A 21858-nucleotide genomic window follows, 5' to 3' on the forward strand; every position below is an offset into this window, starting at 1 on the left:
CAAGCGGCGCCTGAACTGCCCGTCTGCCAAGCGGCGCCTGAACTGCCCGTCTGCCAAGCGGCGCCTGAACTGCCCGTCTGCCAAGCGGCGCCTGAACTGCCCGTCTGCCAAGCGGCGCCTGAACTGCCCGTCTGCCCAACGGTGCCTGAACTGCCCGTCTGCCCAACGCCGTCTGAACTGTCCGTCTGCCAAGCGCCGCATGAACTGCCCGTCTGTATTGAGCCTTCAAAGCCACCCGTCTGCCATGAGCCTGCAAAGCCGCCCGTCTGCCATGAGCCTACAGAGCCGTCCGCCAGACAGGAGCCGCTAGAGCCGTCCGCCAGACAGGAGCCGCTAGAGCCGTCCGCCAGACAGGAGCCGCCAGAGCCTTCCGCCAGACCGGATCAGCCAGAGCCTTCCGCCAGACCGGATCAGCCAGAGCCTTCCGCCTGACCGGATCAGCCAGAGCCTTCCGCCAGACCGGATCAGCCAGAGCCTTCCGCCAGACCGGATCAGCCAGAGCCTTCCGCCAGACCGGATCAGCCAGAGCCTTCCGCCAGACCGGATCAGCCAGAGCCTTCCGCCAGACCGGATCAGCCAGAGCCTTCCGCCAGACCGGATCAGCCAGAGCCGTCAGCGAGCCATGACCAGCCAGAGCCGTCAGCGAGCCATGACCAGCCAGAGCCGTCAGCGAGCCATGACCAGCCAGAGCCGTCAGCGAGCCATGACCAGCCAGAGCCGTCAGCCAGCCATGACCAGCCAGAGCCGTCAGCCAGCCATGACCAGCCAGAGCCGTCATCCAGCCAGGATCCGCCAGAGCCGTCATCCAGCCAGGATCCGCCAGAGCCGTCATCCAGCCAGGATCCGCCAGAGCCGTCATCCAGCCAGGATCCGCCAGAGCCGTCATCCAGCCAGGATCCGCCAACCAGACAGGATCTGCCAGAGCCGCCAGCCAGACAGGATCTGCCAGAGCCGCCAGCCAGCCATGAGCGTCCAGAGCCGTCAGCCAGCCATGAGCAGCCAGATCCGTCAGCCAGCCATGAGCAGCCAGATCCGTCAGCCAGCCATGAGCCGTCCAGCCAGGATCCGCCAGAGCCGTCCAGCCAGGATCCGCCAGAGCCGTCATCCAGCCAGGATCCGTCCCTCAGTCCGGAGCTGCCGTCCCTCAGTCCGGAGCTGCCCCTTATCCTGGTGCTGCCCCTTATCCTGGTGCTGCCCCTTATCCTGGTGCTGCCCCTTATCCCGGTGCTGCCCCTTATCCCGGTGCTGCCCCTTAGTCCGGTGCTGCCCCTTAGTCCGGTGCTGCCCCTTAGTCCGGTGCTGCCCCTTAGTCCGGTGCTGCCCCTTAGTCCGGTGCTGCCCCTTAATCCAGTGGGGTTAATGTGGAGGGTGGCAATTTGGAGGAGGCTACGAAAGCGGGTAGTGACTATGGTGGGGTGGGGACCACGACCAGTGCCGGAGCCGCCGCCGTGGACGGAAGCCCACCCAGACCCTCCCCTAGACTTTGTGCTGGTGCGCCCGGAGTTCGCACCTTAAGGGGGTGGTTATGTCACGCCCTGGCCTTAGTATTCTTTGTTTTCTTAATTATTTTGGTTAGGTCAGGGTGTGACATGGGGAATGTATGTGGTTTTTGTAGTGTCTAGGGTGGTTGTAAGGTTTAGGGGGTTTATTAGAGTAGTTGGGTTTATGTTTAGTATAGTAGTCTAGCTGTGTCTATGGTTGAGTGTAGGTATCTAGGAAAGTCTATGGTTGCCTGAATTGGGTCTCAATTAGAGACAGCTGGTTATTGTTGTCTCTGATTGGGAGCCATATTTAAGGCAACCATAGGCTTTAGCTGTTTGTGGGGAATTGTCTATGTTGAACGTAAGTAGCTTGTGTGTGCACTTTCGTTTGTAGCTTCACGGTCGTTTGTTGTTTCGTATAGTTTGTATAAGTGTTTCGTGTTCATCTTCGTCGTTCAAATAAAAAGAAGATGGCTTATTTTCCACATGCTGCGTTTTGGTCCGTCTCTCCTCCACACGATCGTGACACTTAGGTTGGAGTCATTAAAACTCATGTTTCAACCACTCCACAAATTTCTTGTTAACAAACTATAGTTTTGGCAAGTCGGTTAGGACATTTACTTTGTGCATGACACAAGTAATTTTCTCAACAATTGTTTACAGACAGATTATTTCACTTTTAATTCACTGTATCACAATTCCAGTGGGTCAGAAGTTTACATACACTAAGTTGACTGTGCCTTTAAACAGCTTGGAAAATTCCAGAAAATTATGTCATGGCTTTAGAAACTTCTGATAGGTTAATTGACATCATTTGAGTCAATTGGAGGTGTACCTGTGGATGTATTTCAAGGCCTACCTTCAAACTCAGTTCCTCTTTGCTTGACATCATGGGAAAATCAAAAGAAATCAGCCAAGACCTCAGGAAAAAAATTGTAGACCTCCACAAGTCTGGTTCATCCTTAGGAGCAATTTCCAAACACCTGAAGGTACCACGTTCATCTGTACAAACAATAGTATGCAAGTATAAACACCATGGGACCATACCGCTCAGGAAGGAGACGCGTTCTGTTTCCTAGAGATGAACGTACTTTGATGCGAAAAGTGCAAATCAATCCCAGAACAACAATATAGGACCTTGTGAAGATGCTGGAGGAAACAGGTACAAAAGTATCTATATCCACAGTAAAACGAGTCCTATATCGACATAACCCGAAAGGCCGCTCAGCAAGGAAGAAGCCACTGCTCTAAAACCGCCATAAAAAAAGCCAGACTACGGTTTGCAACTGGACATGGGGACAAAGATCGTACTTTTTGGAGACATGTCCTCTGGTCTGATGAAACAAAAATAGAACTGTTTGGCCGTAATGACCATTGTTATGTTTGGAGGAAAAAGGGGGAGGCTTGCAAGCCGAAGAACACCATCCCAATCGTGAAGCACGGGGGTGTCAGCATCATGTTGTGGGGGTGCTTTGCTGCAGGAGGGACTGGTGCACTTCACAAAATAGATGGCATCATGAGGCAGGAAAATTATGTGGATATAATGAAGCAACATCTCAAGACATCAGTCAGGAAGTTAAAGCTTGGTCGCAAATGGGTCTTCCAAATGGACAATGACCCCAAGCATACTTCCAAAGTTGTGGCAAAATGGCTTAAGGACAACAGAGTCAAGGTATTGAAGTGGCCATCACAAGCCCTGACTTCCATCCTATAGAAAATGTGTAGGCAGAACTGAAAAAGCGTGTGTGAGCGAGGAGGCCTACAAACCTGACTCAGTTACACCAGCTCTGTCAGGAGGAATGGGCCAAAATTTCCCCAATTTATTGTGGAAAGCTTGTGGAAGGCTACCCGAAACGTTTAACCCAAGTTAAGCAATTTAAAGGCAATGCTACCAAATACTGATTGAGTGTATGTAATCTTCTGACCCACTGGGAATGTGATGAAAGAAATAAAAGCTGAAATAAATCAATCTCTCTACGATTATTTTGACATTTCACATTCTTAAAATAAAGTGGTGATCCTAACTGACCTAAAACAGGGAATTTTTACTCGGATTAAATGTCAGGAATTGTGAAAAACTGAGTTTAAACGTATTTGGCTAAGGTGTATGTAAACTTCCCACTTCAACTGTAGATGCACAATTACAGGTAACGTATTGTATTGATGGAAGCAGCACAGACGTCAATTCAATGTCTATTCCACTTCATTGAAATAATGTCCAAACAACATTGATTCAACTAGTGTGTGCCCAGTGGGATGTTTTGTTAACTTTTCCCAGTATTAGTGAATGCAAAAAAGCAACTGCTCACAAATAAAATATTCTATTCTATTCCCTCAAACGATTCCTATTGAAAGACATTGCAGGGCAGCCGAAGCTCGCCGTTAATTTACACCACTCCTGTTGTTTCAGCACCATTATGATGGAGGCCACCCTACTCAATCTGCACGAGAGAGAGAGAGAGAGAGAGAGAGAGAGAGAGAGAGAGAGAGAGAGAGAGAGAGAGAGAGAGAGAGAGAGAGAGAGAGAGAGAGAGAGAGAGAGAGAGAGAGAGAGAGAGAGAGAGAGAGAGAGAGAGAGAGAGAGAGAGAGAGAGAGAGAGAGAGAGAGAGAGAGAGAGAGAGAGAGAGAGAGAGAGAGAGAGAGAGAGAGAGAGAGAGAGAGAGAGAGAGAGAGAGAGAGAGAGAGAGAGAGAGAGAGAGAGAGAGAGAGACCGGCATCAGTGTGTATTCCACTCACATGTCCTCCCACACATCTCCTCCCACAGCGGGCCAGGCTCTGGAGTGCTGTATTAAGGAGCTGTAAATTGGAAGACGGAGGGATGCTTTACCTTGCTACGTAATCCACTCAAGCTTGATGTAAATCTACAATACAGGACATAATCTACAAATGGGTTACATGAAACAACCACTGCCAGGCTATGGGTAGATCAATCCCCAAATCTCCAAAAGTCACATATAGTGTGGATTGTCATATTCAGCTCCTTATTCACAGCACTAAAGCTGTTCAATCTTGAAAGAGATGTGCACTCTTAGAAAAAAAGGTTCTAAAAGGGTTCTTCTGCTGTCGCCATAGGAGAACCCTTTTTGGTTCAGGTAGAATCCTTTTGGGTTTCAGGTAGAACTATTTTGGGTTCCATGTATTTTGGGTTCCATGGGAAAGGGTTCTACATAGAACCCAATAGAGTTCTACCTGGAACCAAAAAGGGTTCTTCAAAGGGTTCTCCTATGGGGACAGCTGAAGAACCCTTTTAGGTTCATTGACCTGGCCAAGGCTTTCGACTCTGTCAATCCCCACATGCTTATCGGCAGACTCAACAGCCTTGGTTTCTCAAATGACTGCCTCGCCTGGTTCACCAACTACTTCTCAGACAGAGTTCAGTGTGTCAAATCGGAGGGGCTCTGGCAGGACCTCTGGCAGTCTCTATAGGGGTGCCACAGGGTTCAATTCTCGGGCCGTCTCTTTTCTCTGAATACATCAATAATGTCGCTCTTGCGGCTGGTGATTCTCTGATCAACCTCTACGCAGACGACATCATTCTGTATACTTCTGGCCCTTCTTTGGACACTGTGTTAACAAACCTCCAGACGAGCTTCAATGCTATACAACTCTCCTTCCGTGGCCTCCAACTGCTCTTAAATGCAAGTAAAACTAAATGCATGCTGTTCAACTGATCGCTGCCCGCACCTGCCCGCCCATCCAGCATCACTGCTCTGGACGGTTCTGACTTAGAATATGTGGACAATTACAAATACCTAGGTGTCTGGTTAGACTGTAAACTCTCCTTCCAGACTCACATTAAGCATCTCCAATCCAAAATTAAATCTAGAATCTGCTTCCTATTTCGCAACAAAGCATCCTTCACTCATGCTGCCAAACATACCCTCGTAAAACTGACCATCCTACCGATCCTTGACTTCGGCGATGTCATTTACAAAATACCCTCCAACATTCTACTCAGCAAACTGGATGCAGTCTATCACAGTTTTTTGTTACCAAAGCCCCATATACTACCCACCACAGCGATCTGTATGCTCTCATTGGCTGGACCTCGCTTCATATTCGTCACCAAACCCACAGGCCACCTATAAGTCTTTGCTAAGTAAAGCCCCGCCTTATCTCAGCTCACTGGTCACCATAGCAGCACCCACCCGTAGCACGCGCTCCAGCAGGTATATTTCACTGGTCACCCCCAAAGCCTATTCCTCCTTTGGCCGCCTTTCCTTACAGTTCTCTGCTGCCAATGACTGGAACGAATTTCAAAAATCACTGAAGCTGGAGACTCATATCTCCCTCACTAACTTTAAGCATCAGCTGTCAGAGCAGCTCACAGATCACTGCATCTGTAAATAGCCCATCCAACTACCCCATCCTGTCACGTCTGCTCCCGCTCTTCCCTTCCCCTGGCGCTTGAGGGCGCCAGATTACCCTGCATCACACGCTCCTGCCATCCATCACTCACATCAGCGTTATTGGACTCACCTGGACTCACTTATCTCCTGTTTATTTCCTCCCCTATATTTGTCAGTTCCCTGCTGCTGCATTGATTGTTTTTGTCTTTAGTTTTAGTTCTTGACGCTGTTCCTGTCTCGTGTTATTTCAGTTATTTATTAAATGTTTACTCCCGTACCTGCTTCGTCTCTCCAGTGTCATTCCGCGTGACACATCCCCATGTTATTTTTTTTTTGCTCCTTTGCACCCCAGTATCTCTACTTGCACATTCATCTTCTGCACATCTATTACTCCAGTGTTTAATTGCTAAATTGTAATTACTTCACCACTACGGCCTATCTATTGCCTTACCTCCCTAATCTTACCTCATTTGCACACACTGTATACAGATTTGTTTCTGTTGTGTTATTGACTGTACGTTTGTTTATTCCATGTGTAACTCTGTGTTGTTGTTTGTGTCGCACTGCTTTGCTTTATCTTGGCCAGGTCACAGTTGTAAATGACAACTTGTTCTCAACTGGCCTACCTGGTTAAATAAAGGTTAAATAAAACAAAATTTAAGAGTGTGGGTAATATGACAAATTTGGGTATATGTCATGTTTCAGAACCATACATTCTGTGGTTTCCAGGCCTGGGAGAGAGGCTCATGCTGTGGGAGATGAGTGTAGCTCTGGTTACCCTCTGCAGCAGCGCACCACAAGCCCTGTGCCCAGAGCAGAGCACAGCGGAATAGGGAACTGATGCTGAATACAGAATATCTCTCTCTCTCTCTCTCTCTCTCTCTCTCTCTCTCTCTCTCTCTCTCTCTCTCACATACATCTCTCTCTACTCTCTCTCTCTCTCTCTCTCTCTCTCTCTCTCACATACATACATACATACATACACACACAGCCGTTTCCCATCCTGCATCAGGCTCTCCTTGCTCTCCCTGCTCTCCCCGCAGCAGGGACCGCTCTGGGCTTGCTGCTCTCGTCGGCAACGGTGGCCTGTAGGGGTAACTGAGTAACTGTTGAGAGTGCAGACACCCACGCTCTGTTACAAGCTAAAGCTCGTCAGTGGGTGGACAAGCTGGAGAGCTGCAGCGATGTTCTGGAGGAGCAGAGAGTGGAGATGGGCTTTGCATATTCATGACCTCCCCAGTCAAAGCCAGTCAAGGCACCGGCTCGGGAACCCCAACATGACACTCCCATATGGACACAGTGAGCCCACAAGTACAACAAGCATTACACACTCTCCTCACGACCATAGAACAGCAGCTCCCACTACAACAGGGTATGTGTTCTCAGTCCATACCGCACAGTGTAAGTCTGAGTACACAAGCTCCTTGTGGTCTTTTTTCTCTGTTGAAGTATTTACAGATATCACCATCATCCGTAAACTGCACGTCAGAGGGTATATCGCCCACATGAGTCAGATGAGGAGATCCTGTTGCTGTGTAGCTCACTGAGCCAGTGTGGATACTGGGAGGAAACTGTGTGATGACATATAAAAAAGGGTAATGATAACAAGGTGTTGAAGAGCACTGCGGGAGGAGTGTAAGTAGATCTCTCTCTCTCTGTCCCTGCGCTGGGATTGGCAGTGTGTGGGTTGGCTGCTCTCTTTCTCACTCCCTCTCTCGCACAGATGATGCAGCACCATGGAAACCTGTGCAGATATCTGCAGCTAATTATACGACCCCGTGACAGATATGAGCAAGAAAAAGTACAGTGGAATTAAGCTGCCAGCTCAGTGAGCCTAGAGCTCCTCTCCTTCCTCTCCTCCTCACCATCTACAACAACCCCCCCCCCCCCCCAAAAAAAAAGTCAACAGAGCAGTACAGCTGGGCTTGTGTTAGCTTGTAAATCCTGTCTCACTAGACTAGAGTAAACAACTCTATTACTGTAAATAAGGGACAGAATGTTAGAATACATCCCCACTACATACAATATGACTAAATAACACGTTATTCTGTGTTGATCAATACGTTGTTGCTATGGTGACCGGAAGAGGCGGCTGTGTTGATCAATACGTTGTTGCTATGGTGACCAGAAGAGGTGGCCAGCGCACTGGCAACTTGTGCAGAGCCCTTCTAAAGTGTGAAGGGAAGTCATTTGCTGGCCTGACTACACACAGTGGTAATTGGGCCTCGCCAATAGTCTAATGAGGTACCGTAGCCAGAAAAATGTCTCCCCAAAAATGGGGGCACTTCTATGTCAGGCAATAGGCTATTTGACATCGTTACTCTTAAGGTGAGAACATGGTGAATCTCTATTACAAGGAAAATATGTCTAAAGATACATGTTAAGTTGGCTTAAAGATCACTGAACGAAGTTACAAAGGTTGATCAAACCATTTCATTGCCATAACATTTTCATGAACCTTCTACAGTTTGCTTAATATAAAACAGTTTGTTCAAACCCAAAAAGTTTATTGTCTCCTAACCAAACATTTGTTGTGGACGTCTGGAAGAAGGGGCTTCCACAAATGTTTTTTGTCTAAGAAATGTGCCTACAGTAAATGTGTCACAAGACATTGGACTGTAAAGCTTAATTAATAAAGACATATACTTATCAATAGCATCAAGTAAAGGACCTTTCCCTGTTTGTCTACTGTGCATGATTACTTGTGGATGATATTATAATTTTTCCCTGAGGCCAAGGCACTGTGGCTTTCTATAACTCACTGCTCTACCAACAGGTGGCGCTTGCGTAAGGGACAGGAACAGGGAGCAGCCAGGCTGAGGGACAGTTTTTTAATGACAAGATGAAGCTCCATCAAGGCAGGGCAAACTATATTTAGACTGAGTGCAATTCCTCTTCCAGAAAGCTTCTGTTCATCTTGAAGGGAGAGTGTGAGGAACCTTGACTTATTGAATCATTTATCAGTGTTGCTGAACTGTCTTTCATCCATCATCACTCCACCCTCTACAATACTATCACCTTGAGATGAAAGCAATGACAAACAGAATATAAATCTGAAGGCAGTTTGTCTGTGTTGTCACAAGATATGACATTTTTCATTAACACATCATGTGAACTCTCTCTGCAATTCCTTAAACCTTAGTCAAAAGACAAGAGAAACTTGAAAACCAGAACTGATGCTAAGAGTGCTGTGGGCAGACCAAAGGTGACCCACTGAGATTGTGCTGGAATAGCCTGCTACAGGTTAAAACCCACACACAGTTCTCTGTTCTGAACAAAATCTTTTCATAATCCAAGAGAAGATGGTGCAACAGCAGGGGTGGCTAATGCTCACATAAGGCGTTTTGTCTTTGGTCATATTGAGCGTATACTGGATATAAAACTTCCTTTGCCCATCACTTTGTGATGAAACAGAATGGGAAAATCACAGTCAAGCTATTCCATGGGATGAATAAATTTAGGCCATAGTGACCTAGATAACAGAGGACCTACTTTCATCTGATTGGCTTTATTAAGGCAGTCCACTCCCAGTTCCCGGGCCCAATCCAAACCAGCCCTGTCTCACAGCCATATCCTCCTTCCCTTGCAGATCCCAGCTGGAAGGTGACATCTCACAGACAGTAGCAGTACCAGACCGTAGTGCTCAGCCTCAGCACATATCAGATTCCTCCACTGTGTCTCAGTGCATTCGGAAGTATTCAGACCCATTGACTTTTTCCACATTTTGTTACGTTACAGCCTTATTCTAAAATTGATACTTTTTTGGGTTCTTCTCATCAATCTACACACAATACCCCATCATGACTAAGTGAAAACAGGTTTTCAGAATGTTTTGCAAATGTATTAAAAATGTAAAACAGGAAAACGTATTTACGTAAGTATTCAGACCCTTTGCTATGAGACTCGAAATTACGCTCAGGTGCATCCTGTTTCCATTGATCATCCTTGAGGTGTTTCTACAACTTGATTGGAGTCCAAATGTGGTAAAACATGATTTGGAAAGGCACACACCTGTCTATATAAGGTCCCACAGTTGACAATAAATGTCAGAACAAAAACCAAGCCATGAGATTGAAGGAATTGTCCGTAGAGCTCCAAGACAGGATTGTGTCGAGGCACAGATCTGGGGAAGGGTACCAAAAGATGTGTGCAGCATTGAAGGTCCCCAAGAACACAGTGGCCTCCATTATTCTTATTGGAAGAAGTTTGGAATCACCAAGACACTTCATAGAGTTGGCCGCCCGGCCAAATTGAGCAATCGGGGGAGAAGGGCCTTGTCCAGGGAGGTGACCAAGAACCGATGGTCACTCTGACAGAGCTCCAGAGTTTCTCTGTGGAGATGGGAGAACCTTCCAGAAGGACAACCATCTCTGCAGCACTCCACCAATCAGGCCTTTATGGTAGAGTGGCCAGACGGAAGCCACTCCTCAGTAAGGTCCCGTGTGGCTCAGTTGGTAGAGCATGGCGCTTGCAACGCCAGGGTTGTGGGTTCATTCCCCACGGGGGGACCAGGATGAATATGTATGAACTTTCCAATTTGTAAGTCGCTCTGGATAAGAGCGTCTGCTAAATGACTTAAATGTAAATGTAAATGTAAAAGGCACATGACAGCCCGCGTGGAGTTTGCCAAAAGGCACCTAAAACAAGATTATCTGGTCTGATGAAACCAAGATTCAACTCTTCGGCCTGAATGCCATGCGTCATGTCTGGAGGAAACCTGGCACCATCCCTACGGTGAAGCATGGTGGTGGCAGCATCATGCTGTGGGGATGTTTTTCAGCGTCAGGGACTGGGAGACTAGTCAAGATTGAGAGAAAGATGAACGGAGCAAAGTACAGAGAGACTCTTGATGAAAACCTGCTCCAGAGAGCTCAGGACCTCAGACTGTTGGTTCACCTTCCAACAGGACAACGACCCAAAGCACACAGCCAAGACAACGCAGGAGTGGCTTCGGGCCAAGTCTCTGAATGTCCTTGAGTGGCCCAGACAGAACCCGATCAAACATCTCTGGAGAGACCTGAAAATAGCTGTGCAGCGACGCTCCCCATCCAACCTGACAGAGCTTGAGAGGATTTGCAGAGAAGAATACAGGTGTGCCAAGCTTGTAGCATCATACCCAAGAAGACTCGAGGCTGTAATCGCTGCCAAAGGTGCTTCAACAAAGTACTGACTGAAGGGTCTGAATACTTATGTAAATGTGATATTTCAGTTTATTTTATTTTATATATTTGCAAAAAATGTCTAAAAACCTGTTTTTGCTTTGTCATTATGGGGTATTGTGTGTAGATTGAAGAGGGGGAAAAGTAAAGGGGTCTGAATACTTTCCGAATGCACTGTATGTTCCCTATTCAAAGTCGTGATTGCCATCCCTATATTCATCTGTTGAGGTATTGTGGGGAATAACCACTGGGTTGAAGAGAATGAAAAAGCTTCAGAGTCATATATTTAGTCATGTCCTAATGCTTGTCATCTATCTCATGATAAAGACAGGTCCACACTGCATTGGCAGACATTCAGCTTGTCTTTCCCAAATGCGTCCTCTTACAGCTGGATCCACCATGACTTCTAAAATAACACAACAAATCTGAAATGTTTTAGTCCAAATGTTATACAGTATACAGAGACAGCAATGAGCCTCGTGGGCATTTACTAGAAGGTAGAATATGATTGCTTCATTGTCTTACTTATGTAAACGGAGATGGCGAGATGCCAAGATCTTGAATGAATAATGATGACACACACACACACCCACTCAATGACAAACAGTGATTTTAATGAGGGTTGGAAAATGACTAATTGAAAAAGATATAAAGGAAAAGAACAATAATGTTTTTTATCACCAAATAAAGTACTTTGTGTCTTTAGAATGCTAAGGCATAAACTTTTTAGACAATAACAGAGATGGTAAGACGATAATTCAATAAAAACGAACAGTTTTCTGACACATAAACTCAGAAAACGCGAAAACTATCATTCAAGGTCAACAAGAAAAAGGTCACATCTAGCTACGGTATTGCATCTCAGTCTTTCATGTGTTATTATAACCAAGGTCAGAGCCAATGAAACCAGAGTCTTAAGCAGAAAGCTGACACGTTGTCCTCCTCATACTTTGCATTGTTACAGAATTCTTGATTATTTAAAAAAATATGTACTATGTGTGTCTATCTTTCTCCAGATAGCAGATAACCAGATTAGTGCTTCTTCTCGGCTAGTAGCCAGATCTACTGGCTCTCTCCAATGACTTTGAAGAAGAAAAACAATCCAAGGATGTGACCTTCTGCAGGAGAATCATCATACCCTCCAAGGCATGGATATCATCCCTCAGAATAACTGGAGATGAATTCACATACTGCCAAGTTAGCACACATTCTTTTGGTTCAGGAATCACATCAAAATGATCAAAGCTTGGATAAAATGAAAGTGGAAACTAAGGATACCTGCATGAAACATCAATTTATACTCAATATACTGGACAAAAAATGTATTGCTTGAAAAGTGACAGTGGTTTTAAGAGCAATGTCTATGCACTGGCTCGGTTCTGTCAGATGAAAGTATTCTGTTTGTGGGCTGAGGTTGAGACAAGTTGAGAAAATCTATGCTTGATAGCTTGAAAGAAGAATCAACCAAAACAAAAAAAAGATCATGTTTCCGTAGCAATGCGTTCACCTGAGAAACCTGCCACATTTTGTTGCATTAGAACAGTAGGAGTGTATAGCTGAACTCACGAATCATTAGCTTCCAAAAGAAAGGAGTCAGTGTTGGTTGCCGTGCAACCTAGGTCTATATCATAATAAAGGCAAGGAGACGAACAATATAACTTGACTGAGGGAAGGTCACGAATCCACCGAGAGCGTAAGTATAAGGCAGCCTGATTAGATTGCTGTGCTATCCTCAAAAATATATATTTATTTGTTGTGTGGATAAAGGCATGAACATCAGATATGATTGCATCCAGAGCAGTGAGAGAGCGATAACGGATGGCTCTTCATTTATTACAGTGTTCAAAAAGAAAGGCTTGGTGCTGAGAGGGTAAATTTGACATTGAGCCAATCTCACTAGAACAAATCTTTAATTTACTCCCCACCACCTCAGCAACAAACCCCAATTCCACCCAGGAGAGGAGGAAAGGTCCGCAGGACGGAAAACAAAATCTCTCTGAGCCAGAGGGCGCAACTCCATTCCATAGTCCGTCTGGTGGATAGAACCCAAGGCTATTAGAACAGTGGAGAAACCAGAGAATGAAGTTTCTAAGGAAACACAGTGAAAAGAGTCTTTTCCACAACAAGATTATGTTGTTGTCTTTATGTTTGTTCCAATAACATGGCTGAGGTACACGCAGTGTACAGCAATAATGCACGGATATAAAACATTCAAGGTCTCTGTCTAAGTCATTATTGACAAGGAAGTAATATGATAGCATTTAGCATGACTTAAATAACCTCATTAATGGATTTCAGATCTTAGTAATTGGGCCATATAGATCTCAACAGGCCATCCTAATACTGTACACTCCTTAGGGCACTAATGGAAAACATGAACATTTACACCTTTCATAAGGCTAATATCAAAACATGTTTAATACATGAAATGAAAAATGGACATCCATTATTTGCAGAGGTATCAGGGAATGATATTGACCTGCACTGCTTGAAGATGAGATTGTATTACATACTACCACCGGTGCTTTTTTCAGCACACAGAATAATTGGCCCTATTTAATTTCATGATTCGTTTTTGCATTGGGAAAAGGTTAATTTGATTTGATTGGCCATTTAAGTTATTATATGTTATTTGGAAGGTCTACGTTAATATGTCGGTGTTCACCAATGTCGTGTAAATATCCATGGATCCCGCTCATCTTCTGTGCCTGTCACACCCTGATCTGTTTCACCTGTCTTGTGATTGTCTCCACCCCCTCCAGGTGTCGCTTATTATCCCTGGTGTATATATCCCTGTTTCCTGTCTCTCTGTGCCAGTTCGTCTTATATATTTTTCAAGTCAACCAGCGTTTTTCCCGTACTCCTGCTTCGATTGTCTTTTGCTAGTCCTCCCGGTTTTTGACCCTTGCTTGTTTTCTGGGCTCCGTACCCGCCTGCCTGACCATTCTGCCTGCCCTGACCTCGAGCTTGCCTGCCACTCTGTACCTCCTGGACTCTGAACTGGTTTTGACCTTTTGCCTGTCCACGACCATTCTCTTGCCTACCCTTTTTGGATTGTTTAATATATATTAAGACTCAAACCATCTGGGTCTCGCCTTGTGCCCTTATAGCGCCTGTAAATATATCTCCATTTTGCACCTGATTTCGTCTGACTCGTGATTCTTCGCACACCCTGATAATACCACCTAAGGTCCACTATCTTACACATTGGTACCTGCTTTAGTAGCTGGCAGATTTTCCAAATAAGGGTCCGTTTCTCAGGTTTAAAAAGATGCCATATGTTCAGTGACCAACTAGGCTACTACCAATGTAATTAGCAAAACAACCTGTATTGACAGATTTTGTTTCATTGGTATAATTCTATCCATTGCCTTTTGATTTGTGCTCTGGCCTGTGAGTGATATCTTAGCCTCAGTAACCCTATAGAACCCAGCTGAGCTGGCAAGGACATGGAGGACCCCTCTCCCTAGAAGAAAATAGCTTAGGTCAGCTAGTGTCAAACAGAAGGTTCTTCTGGAGAAATACATTTCTTACAAGGGCAAAAAAGTTATAGCAAACTTTTTAGAGGATCATTGGTATTCGGCCGAGTGCTTGGGTTGGGTATTCCATGGCAACTATTTTCTTCTGTCAGCAATCGGCTAAAGAGAGCTGAGTGTAAAATGGATGCTCAGTGTGAGTTTGAGGCATGAAGTCCATTCAGTACAGGAGGTATGTGTACTCAAGTCTCAGCTGTACTAGTATAAAAGTACTAGTGATAGTCAAGAAAGTGGCCAAACACAAACCATACACAAAATGGATGACATAAGATGACAGAGTAGTTTCCAATCAATCCTTTGATAACCTTAGCCTACTTGAACACAGCCTGATAATATATGTCGTTTAGCAGAAGCTTTTATCCAAAGCGACTTACAGTCATGTGTGCATACATTTTACATATGGATGTTGCTGACGAATTCTATTATTTTGTTCCCCTCATATTCTCCCTCATTACTCAGTCTCTTTGATGTTAGGCATCAGCAGCTTTACACAGCACTGTGAATGGTGTTTTTAGAGAGTCAGCATGGATGGACTTGGCATAGTGGGGATGAGGGAAAGTCTGTATAGGCATGCACTCCAGTATTAGCCTAGGAGACACAGCTCAGGGCACATAAGCAAAGCTATCTAAAGAGCTTATGGTGATATGTTCACATGCAACAATGTAACCTGCAATGTAACCAATGCAAACCGCCCTTTCACGATGGATGACAGCACTCATATGCAACTTAAGTGTTGCTGGAGCTTTTAATTAAGCTAGTGTAATTCGTAGTAGTGCAACCTGGTCTCAGAGCACTTTGTATTATTTTGTATGTAAATCTGACACAGTCCATTTAGTTGTTACATTTCGTATGGTATGAATTCATTTGTGGATGTCCATACCCCATTTCGTATGATATGTTACAAATTATACTGAACAAAATATAAATGCAACATGCAAAATTTCTAAGATTTCGTTGAGTTACAGTTCATATAAGGAAATCAGTCAATTGAAATCAATTAATTAGGCCCTAATCTATGGATTTCCCATGACTGGACAGGGGTGCAGCCATGGGTGGGCCTGGGAAGGCATAGACCCACCCACTTGGGAGCCAAGCCCAGCCAATCAGAATGAGTTTTTCCCCACAAAAGGGCTTTATTACAGACAGAAATACTCCTCCAACATTCAATTCTCTGGCAACAGCTCTGGTGGACATTCCTGCAGTCAGCATGCCAATTGCACACTCCCTCAAAATTTGATACATCGGTGGCATTATGTTGGGTTACAAAACTGCACATTTTAGAGTGGCCTTTTATTGTCCCCAGCACAAGGTGCACCTGTGTAATGATCATGCTGTTTAATCAGCTTCTTGATATGCCACACCTGTCAGGTGGATGGATTATATTGACAAAGGATAAAATGCTCACTAACAGGGATGTAAACAAATTGGTGAACAGAATTTGAGAGAAATATGCATATGGAAAATTTCCGGGATCTTTTATTTCAGCTCATGAAACATGGTACCAGCACTTTATATGTTGCGTTTATATTTTTGTTCAGTGTACAATTCGTATTACATGTTACGAATTTGCAAACGTAAAATATGTTACGAACGCCCGCCCGCCCATCCACCCCAACCAACCACCCTACTTTCGTTTTTGCCTTAAGTAACCATCTGTCTTATATAACCTTACCAAACATAACATATCATACTATTTTTAGCGTCCCCTATTTTCGTTTACTTTGTTACGTCTAGTCTATGAAACCAGGCTGAGTAGTGGTATCCTTGTATACAGTAGTAGCCTATATGTTACAGTAAATATTGAAAATAAAAAAAACCTGCGCCAAGATACTCACTTTAGTAAATACAAGGGTTTATCTGCATATACGTTTTTGCCTAATTCGGTAGGCGTAGTTTCTCCTCCACAATGCAGATACAGTAGACTATAGCACTCACTGGACCCGTACAGTTTACATGATGTAACGAGCCTCCTGCGCAGCAGAAAGAACATGCACATGCATAACACTTGTGTTTAAAAAAATTACCTACCGTATTGAGCAGGTCGTACATTTTGATTAAACCTTCACAAGGTCACAACAAATGCAGTCGTTTTCCCTCTGTCAAATCCTCTAGTTTACAATTTAGTCACGTTCTTAATTAAACTTGCACAAATTCTTCCTATCGGGTGGTGACGGTCGGAGTAAATGTAGGTATGTGGTATAGCTACTTCCTCGAATGGTGTTTTGATTTCTCAATCATTTATCTACTTAGATACTTCGCTTGCATATAATAGCAGCCTTTTGTAACACTTGCTGCGATGGGCACAGCATGCGCTGCGCTACAGACTTACAATGTCAATCAAACAGGTTCATTGGCAATTGGAGCGCCCACCCCTACGCAACGCGGATTGGCTCATATGTTTGATTGACATGAATTTTAACATAACTGCGCCGATGTTCATAAACTGGAAGCCAGATTGTGAACTCACAGGGTGCAGGCTGTTGATACAGATGGTTACATTCCCTATTTATGATGACATCTATCCTCAATGATGCAGACCTTTTCTGAGCAATATTTTTTTTTTATCACCTCAAGGAGTTGGGAAAAAATATATATTTATTACATCTATCGAGGCCTTTAGCCTGTGTACCTACAACAGTAGTCTATCTGTTTGTGTAATTAGACATTTAAAGATATTATGCATATGATTTACACAAAACAATAAAATGAATGATGTGAGTTTATTACAGTCCGAAATGTGCACATAATCTGTAATTACACTGTATTTACATGGGTATTATTACAGTGTTAATATGGTATTGTTGAGAATACACTGAATAAAGATAGGCTATTCCAGACCCAACCCAGGTATCCCCATGTGACAGACCAACAGTACAGCACCCTGCCACATAAGTCTAATGAAACATGAATGTCCACATAGTGACATACTATAAAATTACACAACCTCATTTCATAATCCACAAGCATGGTATCAGTAGGCCTGGAAGAATCTCATCGAAGAACAAAGCTATGTCACATGAAGGAACTGATCAAACTTTTATTCAGAGAATTACATCAAGAATGTAGCCTTCAAACATCTATAAAGACATTTCTTCTGAATAGAATTGTACGTCCCTTGTGAAAAATGCCATCATAATCACTCCCCTTCAAATCGCCCCTCTCCTATGTAATAATCGAAAGGCCCATATCTATGCTGTGAATATGAAGTGGAGGGTGATTGGTAGGAGGTTATCTGACTTGAGGTTTACTGTTTTATTTTACAGTTGCTTAGCAACAGACTGATATGTGGAAAGTGGAGAAGCGATGTGATAAAAACTGTTAACAGCTGATGGTCTTTAGTCCTTGACTCCAAGCCGGTTTGAAATGTTTCTATGAACTCAGAATTTTGAATATTTCAAGAACCTCTGAATATGAATTGTTACTTATATACCAAATAATTGATGGTTACTAACTTACTTTTCAATGTTGCACCTTTAGAAGAGAGATGCATGCATGGTGTACTCATTAGATACATGCTATTCAATCAAAGTCAAAACATTAACCACTGTATCATATACTTGTGTATTACACACCCCTCCTCACTCAACGCAGCCAAAGACATAGTGAAGCTTTCATTCCAGCATAATTTGAGGGCCACACTTGTAGTTTATATGAGGCCATAATCGTCCACTGCTGGCCAAGAGCTATTGCACAGTGATCCTCATTGAAATGATTTGTAACACATCCTCATGCTATGTCTCCTCTGCCTTTACATTACCTTCACTTAGGTCCATGTATGACATATACCTCTCTTACTGCAATAGACATTACTCTGCAGATCTAGATCACAGCTAAAGAGGGTCTGGTGGTGGCTTGTTGGGGATGGTTGCAGTGAGTAATATATGCAAAACATATTAGCTGCAGAGCATGGCAAGAGTACAAACAGATCTGGGTCAAGCATGGAGTATGAAAATAAAGCATCAATGCATCCTACAGGCTGTGCATTACTCATACACGAGGTATATGTCATACATGGACCTAAGTGAAGGTGATGTAAAGGCAGAGGAGACATAGCATGAGGATGTGTTACAAATCATTTCAATGAGGACGTCTGCATCTTGGACAATATGACTAGTGTACAGCAGAAGCTTTTAGATACAACGTGTTGTCTCAACAGGGTTGTGGAGTAACGAATTACATGTAATCCATTACATGTAAGGGATTACAAAAAACGGTATCTGTAATCCGTTATGTTGCGGGGAAAAATATTGTAATCGGATTACAGATACTTTTGAAAAACGAAATGATTACTTCGAGGATTACTTTTAAATTCAGAAAGGATGTTTGACATTCAAATCAGCATTGAAAAAAGACGCAAGTTTAAGTTTGTTCCACCTGAGTTAGTCTGACCCCAAGTCAGAGACCACTATCATGACACACCAAATGTGTTTGATGGATTGCGGGAAAAAAGCAGGAATAGGCTTTTGTAGGCTACAGTCCAAGCTATGTCTTCCAATGGTGCGACTGCTGTCGGTATCCAAAGATTATCCAGCTTGAATAAAAGCTTGGAGGTAAGGATGACAGCAGTAGTGTAGTCTACAGCGATACGGATATCACTTATTATTGATATCTACATAGCACATTGATGTGAATCACATTTTACCTGAAATGCACAAGGTCCTCTACACCAACAATTAATCCACAGATAAAAGGGTAAACCGAGTTTGTTTCTAGTAATCTCTCCTCCTTCAGGCTTCTTCTTCTTTGGACTTTATATGGCGGTTGGCAACCAACTTTAAGAGGCATTACCACTACCAACTGCATTGGAGTGTGAACCTCAGTTCATCTTTCATTCAACCACGTGGGTATATGCTCCTAAACATCAATGAGGAGATGGGAGAGGCGGGACTTGCAGCGCTTAAAGTGTCACAAATAGAACCATGTTCTGTTTTAGTGCCTGGCTACGCAGATGCTCGTTGACGCACGTGAGCAGTCTAGGTGCAATAATTGAATAACATGTATGTGTACATTTATTTTGCAACGCTCGCGCACGTGATGCGAGCTGTGTGGTCAGCATGTTACGGATTGTGGTTGCTGTGGATGGCTGTTCACAAATCTAAATGAGAATTTGAACCCAATAATGGTTGAATTCAAGAAGTTTAAGCTGCCTATAAATCATTGATTTTTAAACCAGTGGACAGCTAGTGAAAAATATGCTCTTGCAACAGCTGCATAGTGCGGATCCCAGCCTATGGAATAAAAGTGGGACTTTTATTGCTCAATCTAATTCCTGCTGATAAATAAAATCCATAGGCCTAATGGACACATGCTCAAACTCACACACTTTTGATAGACTTAAAGGGGCAATCTGTAGTTGCTACATCCATTTTGGACTTACAAATGATATATATTAATGTAAAGATAGAATTTAATTGTATTACTATATGTAGTAGAAAACGATGGGTTAGAAGAAGCCTACAAAACCAACCCATAAAGTAAAATGTAACATCCATGTATGGCCAGCTATGTAAACTTTAACATTGATTTACCCTGCAATAGATGTTGTTCAATTGGTAAAATACATTTTTGTCTTCCTCTAATGCCTCTTATTGGGAAAGTAATATAAAAGTAACTGAATGTAATCAGATTACGTTACTGAGTTTGGGTAAATTCCAAAGTTACATTACTGATTACAATTTTAGACAGGTAAATAGTAACTGTAACTGATTACATTTAGAAAGTAACCTCTCCAACCCTGTGTCTCAAGTTGTGCAAGTCTTCAAAGTTTTGAGATTTGAGGTGTATGTGTAAAAGACACAGGAACTAGTTTAGTGTTTTTGTTTTCCTATTACTGTTGGACAATGCAACACCCATCTATTAATTTTCAATCTTTTCTTACAATCAGTCTTGACATTAGCAAATCTAAAGCACTACCCTAAACCTTTTTATCATGTGTATCTAACCTCCCTCCTTTTACATTTCATCTTTTGTGTCACAGCAATGCCTAATTGGATAACACACTGCAGGAGGTGTTAAGAGGCTACTGACAAACTGACAAACTGACAAACTGAAATGGTACACCCACACAGACAGTGTGGTGAAGAAGGCGGAACAGAGTCTCTTCAATCTCAGGAGGCTGAAGAAATTTGACTTGGCACCTAAAACCCTCACAAACTTTTACAGACACCCAATTGAGAGCATCCTGTCGGGCTATATCACCTCCTGATATGGCAACTGCACTGCCCGTAACCGCAGGGCTCTCCAGAGGGTGGTGCGGTCTGCCCAACGCCTCACCGGAGGCAAACAACCTGCCCTCCAGGACATCTACAACACCCGATGTCACAGGAAGGCAAAAAAAGTTCATCAATGACAACAACCACCCGAGCCACTGCCATTTCACCCCACTATCATCCAGAAGGCGAGGTCAGTACAGGTGCATCAAAGCTGGGACTGAGAGACTAAAAAACAGCTTCCATCTCAAGGCCATCAGACTGATAAATAGCCACCAGTAGCACATTAGAGGCTGCTGCCCTATATACATAGACTTTAAATCACTGGTCACTTTAATAATGGAACACAAGTCACTTTAATAATGTTAACATATTTTGCAATACTCATCTCATATGTATATACTGTATTCTATTCTACTGTATCTAAGTCTATACCGCTCTGACATTGCTCGTCCAAATACTCATATATTCTTAATTCCATTCCTTTACTTTAGATTTGTGTGTATTGTGTGTATTGTTGTGAAATTGTTAGATATTACTTGTTAGATATTACTGCACTCTCGGAGGTAGAAACACAAGCATTTCGCTACACCCGCAATAACATCTGCTAAACACGTGTATGTGACCAATAAAATTGTATTTGATTTGAAAACCATTTCCATTTAATATCACTGTTTCCTCTGTGCTAGATGTATTTTTTTTTAAACAGTATATGCATTGGTTTATTCGTCATTAGCACATTGTAGAAGCAAAGTTCAGAAACCTTCTCAAAGAAACAAAAGGAGAGGCCCTTATTAGATGATTTACAGACAGTGTTGCTATCCAGCTGTGTCCCACTGTAATTCAACTCACCCAGGCCTTTTATTATACAAAGTAGAGCCACTTGCTCTGTTTTCCCACCCATCTGTCAAACTCACCCTCCTCACCATTAGCCATCATCATATTGTTTTTTGAAGGTTTTACAAAGATCTATGCTATAAGAAACCATTATCAAAATACCCAAATTACACATTGTTATCCTGATATTACACAGGGGGAAGGAGATTCTATGGTTTTATACACGTGATTACAGTTGTTATTCCCACACGACAGTTCTCTGCTGTGTTACTACCTTTCCCATGTC

At 43.4% G+C, this 21858-nt stretch overlaps 1 protein-coding gene across 1 annotated transcript in view; it reads right to left on the reverse strand.

Moving 5' to 3' along the window:
* LOC139541147 (leucine-rich repeat-containing protein 7-like) overlaps positions 1-16885 on the reverse strand; it is a 234853-nt gene extending 217968 nt beyond the window's left edge. The window contains exon 1 of the mRNA XM_071345428.1: positions 16555-16885. The gene's annotated coding sequence lies outside the window, so the exon portion shown is untranslated. The remainder of the gene's footprint in view (positions 1-16554) is intronic.
* Positions 16886-21858: the final 4973 nt, after the last annotated feature.

Source organism: Salvelinus alpinus, chromosome 16 (assembly GCF_045679555.1).
Source record: "Salvelinus alpinus chromosome 16, SLU_Salpinus.1, whole genome shotgun sequence".
In the NCBI taxonomy this organism is placed as follows: Eukaryota; Metazoa; Chordata; class Actinopteri; order Salmoniformes; family Salmonidae; genus Salvelinus; species Salvelinus alpinus.